Source organism: Callorhinus ursinus, unplaced genomic scaffold, assembly GCF_003265705.2.
Source record: "Callorhinus ursinus isolate GAN/ISIS: 27379988/994484 unplaced genomic scaffold, GSC_fseal_2.0 scaffold1, whole genome shotgun sequence".
NCBI classification, from domain to species: domain Eukaryota; kingdom Metazoa; phylum Chordata; class Mammalia; order Carnivora; family Otariidae; genus Callorhinus; species Callorhinus ursinus.
Genome location: NW_027397063.1, coordinates 116,465,762 through 116,470,822, shown reverse-complemented (window position 1 = coordinate 116,470,822; position 5,061 = coordinate 116,465,762).

Genomic DNA, 5,061 nt, shown 5'->3' with positions numbered 1-5,061 from the left:
ATACTGACATTGCTAAATTCACTTATTAATTCTAGGAGCTTTTTTGTAAAAAAAAGAAAGAAAGAAAGAAAAAAGAAACCCTCTAGGACTTCTACATAGACTCATGTATCTGCAAATAAAGAATTTTATTCCTTCCTTTTCAATCTGGATGCCTTTTCTTTTTTTCCTCCTTTCCTTCCTCCCTCCCTTTCTTCCTTTCTTTTCTTTCTTTCCTTTTTTTTTCTTTCTTTTTTTTTCCTTATTGCCCTGGCTAGACGCAGACCCTCCAGAAAATGTGATGAGATGAGAATAGACATCCTTGCCTTATTCCTGATCTTAGGGGAGAAGAATTCAGTCTTTCACACTAAGTATGGTGTTAGCTGTAGGGTTTCTTTTGATGCCTTTTATTAGATTGAGGGAGTTCACTTCTTTTCCTAGTTTTGATGAGAGGTTTTTTTTTTTTTTATCATGAATGGATATTGAATTTTGTCAAATGTTTTTTTTCTGCATCTGTTGAGATGATCACATTTTTCTCTTTTTTAGGTTGTACTATGGCAAATTCTATCAATTGATATTCTAATGTTAAACCAGCCTCACATTCTTGACATAAATGCAGTTTGGTTGTGATGCATTATCCTTTATAATATATTCAGGTGGCTAAAGTTTTGTTAAGAATTTTTGCATCCGTGTTCATGGATATTAACCTGCTGTTTGCTTTTCTTGTATTCTCTTCTTCTGGTTTTGGTATTAGTTAAATCTTGGCCACACAGAATTGTGGCCAACATTAGAAAATGTTATTTCTCCTTAAATTTTCAAAAAAAAAAAAAAGTCCGTGCAGAGTTGATATTTTTCTTCCTTAAGTGTTTGGTGGAAAACCCCACTGATGTGAACCAGGCCGGGGTTCTTTGTAGGAAGTGTTTTAACTACAGACTCAATTTCTTAAGTAACACAGGGCTATTCAGGTTACCTACTTCTTGTAAAAGCTTTGCTGTTTGCGTATTTCAAGAAAATTTACCATTTCATCTAAGATTTTAAAAATTTATTGGAATGAAATTGTCTATAATATTTACTTAAAACCTTTTTGATAGCTATAGTATCTGTATTGCTGCATATCTCATACCTGATATCGTTAATTAGTGTCTTCTCTCTCTTCTTCATAATCTGGTTAAAGGTTCGTCCATTTTTTTTGATCTTCTCAAAAAAAAACAGCTTTTGTTTCCATTGATTTTATCTGTTTTTCTGTTTTCTCTTTCATTGATTTCCTCCTTGGTCTTTCTTATTTTCTTTCTTCTACTTACCTGAATTTAATTTCTTCTTCTTTCCTTGAAGCTGAGATAATTGACAGGATCTTTCTTTCTTTTTTCTTTTCTTTTCTAGGTGTTCAGTGCTATAAATTTCCCCCAATTACTGCTTTTTTACATATTTTTAGTTACAAATATTTTCTAATTTCCCTTCTGATTTTTTTCTTTGATCCATGAGTTTTTTGAAAGTGTGCTATTTACTTACAAACATTTGGGAATTTTTAAGATATTGTTCTTTTATTGATTTCTGGTGTAATTCCATTTAAGTCAAAGAACAAACGTTTTATCATTTCAATCTATTTAAATGTATTGATACTTTTTTTATGGCCCATAATATGGTCTGTCTTGGCAAATATTCCATGCACACTTGAAAAAAAAATGCATTACCCTGCTGATGGGGGAGTGTTCTAAAAATATCAAATAGGCCAAGTTGGCTGATAGTGTTGTGCAAGTGTTCCATTTCCTCACTAGTGTTCTGTCTACTTGTTCTGTCAACTATTAAGAGAGAAGTGCTGGAATTTCCAACAATAATTGTTTGATTAATCTATTTCTTTTTTCAGTTTGTCAGTTTCTGCTTGTGTACTTTGAAGTTCTGTTATATGGCACATAAACATTTAGAAGTGTTTTGTTTCCTTGATACATTGACGCCTTTATTATCATGAAATGACCTTCTTTATCTCTGGTAATATTCTTTACTTTGATTAACGTTAGCATGATGTATCGTTTTCCATCCTTTCATTTGTAAATATGACCTTACACTTAAAGTGAATTTTTTATAGGCAGCAATAGTTGGATTTTATTTTTTGTCCAACTGATAATTCTGTTTAATAATTAAGGTGATTAGACTTTTGTATATAATGTGCTTATTGAATAACATTGTTATGAAGGTAACTTTAAAATACTACTGAAAGGGGCAGAGCAAGATGGCAGAGGAGTAGGAGACCTGGATTTCGTCTGGTGTCAGGAATTCAGCTGAATAGGGATCAAACCATTCTGAACACCTACGAACTCAACAGGAGATCGAAGAGAAGAATAGCAACAACTCTCTGAACAGAAAAGCGACCACTTACTGGAAGGTAGGAGTGCAAAGAAGTGAATCCAAGGTGATATTCAGGAGGATGGACGGTGGGGGAGGGGGGCCTCCGTCGGCCGCTTCTGGCAAGTGAGAGAGCAGCGGAGCACAAAATCGGACCTTTTAGAAGTCGGCTCCGCTGAGGGACGTCGCTCCAGTGGCTAAGCGGGGGGCGGAACCCTCGCGGGACAGTGTGATCTCAGGACCCTCGGGGTCAAGAAAGACCGGGGGTGCCTAGGAGCGGCAGAGCTCCCAGGTATCGGAGCGGGGAAGCCGGCTGCAGAGATGGAGCGGAGGAGCGGGCTCTCAGCTCGGGGTTGCCATAAACTGTGATCCGCGGCCCAGCTGGGCCACTGCTCCTCCAGCAGGGACCCAACAAGCGGCAGATCCAGGGAGACTCCCCTTCCTCCCCCAGGAGGAGCGGCGTGGGAGCACACTGCAGGGATCTGCTGGGTTTGGAGACTCCACACCGAGTTGGGTGCCAGAGATAGAAACGCTTGGTCACAGGCCAGGTGAACACGGAGTGCGGCCAGAGACCGGGGACACGGGAGTGACTGACTGCTTTTCTCTGAGGGCGCACTGAGGAGCGGGGCACCAAGTTCTTGGCTCCTCCAGTGGAGATTGGGAGGCCACCATATTCACTCTTGTCCTCCAAAGCTGAATGGAAAGCTTGCAGGGAACAAAAGCTCCTGAGAGCAAACCCAAGCAGATTCCTTAGCCCCAACCGAGATGGGTGGGGCAATTCGGCCTCTGGCAAAGACATTTGGGAACCATGGCAAAGGGGCCCCTCCCCCAGAAGATCAGCATGAACAGCCAGCAAGCCAAGACCAAGTTTACAGATCAAGGAGAACGGGAGAACTCCAGCGCTAGGGGAATATTAAACATAGAATTCATGGCTTTTTTACCATGATTCATTAGTTTTTCAAAGTTAATTTTTTTAACTATTTTTTTCTTGAATTTTTCTTTTTCCCCTTTTCAACCAACATCTTATCAATCCCTTTTTGAAAAAAAAAATTTATTTTTCATTTTTAGAGTCATATTCTATCCCTTCATAGTAGATACCCTTATTTTTGGCATATATATATAAGGTGTTCTCTCCTTAAAATTTTGAAATAAAGTTTCTTCTAACAGATCAAAATATACCCTAAATCACTAGTGTATGGCTTTGTTCTAGTCTCCTACCTGATCACATACTCTCCCTTTTTTTTCTTTTTTTTTAAATCTTCTTTCTTTTTTCAAACAACTTCTTATCTTATCAATTCCTTTTATAAAATCTTTTATAATTTTCATCTTTACAGTCATCTTCCATCGCTTCATTGTATCACCCCTTATTTTGTACATATATAAGACCTTCTTTCTTTAAAATGTTAGGAGGCACTTTCTTCTAACAGACCAAAATACACCCAAAATCTAGTGTGTGGCACTGATCTATGCACTAGCCTGATCATATTTGATCATATTCTATTTTTTTTGTTTTGTTCTGTTTTTGTTTGTTTTTAGCTTTTTCTTTTTCTTTTTTTTTTTCTCTTTCTTTTATTTTCTTTCCCTTTCTTTTACCCTGGTTTCAGGTCTTTTCTGATTTATTTAGAGTATATTTGATGGGGACATTGTTAACCTGTTACCATTTTGTTCTCTCATTCATCTGTTCTCCTCTGGACAAAATGACAAGATGAAAAAAATCACCTGAGCAAAAAGAACAAGAGGTAGTACCGTCTGCCAGGGACCTACTCAATACGGACGTTAGTATGATGTCGGACCTAGAGTTCAGAATCATGATCTTAAAGATACTAGCTGGGCTTGAAAAAAGCATGGAAGTTATTAGAGACACCCTTTCTGGAGAAATAAAAGAACTAAAATCTAACCAGTTGAAATCAAAAAGGCTATTAATGAGGTGCAATCAAAAATGGGGGCACTAACTGCTAGGATAAATGAGGCAGAAGAGAGAATCAGCGATATAGAAAACCAAATGATGAAAAATAAAGAAGTTGAGAAAAAGAAAGATAAACAACTACTGGATCACGAGGGCAGAATTCGAGAGATAAGTGATATCATAAGACGAAAAAACATTAGAATAATTGGGATCCCAGAAGAAGAAAGAGAGAGAGAAGCAGAAGGTATATTGGAGCAAATTATAGCAGAGAACTTCCCTAATGTGATGAAGGAAACAGGCATCAAAATCCAGGAGGCACAGAGAACCCCTCTCAAAATCAATAAAAATCGGTCAATACCCCGACATATAATAGTAAAACTTATGAGTCTTATGAGTCTCAGAGACAAAGAGAAAATCTTGAAAGCAGCTCGGGAGAAGAGATATGTAACCTATAATGGTAAAAACATTAGATTGGCAACAGACCTATCCACAGAGACCTGGCAGGCCAGAAAGGACTGGCATGATATCTTCAGAGCACTAAACAAGAAAACTATGCAGACAAGAATACTATATCCAGCTAGGCTCTCATTGAAAATTGAAAGAGAGATAAAAAGCTTCCAGGACAAACAAAAACTAAAGGAATTTGGAAACACGAAACCAGCCCTCCAAGAAATATTGAAAGGGGTCCTCTAAGCAAAGAGAGAGACTAAAAGCAGCATAGACCAGAAAGGAATACAGACAATATACAGTAACAGTCACATTACAGGCAATACAATGGCACTAAATTCATATCTTTCAATAGTTACCCTGAATGTAAATGGGCTAAATGCCCCAATCGA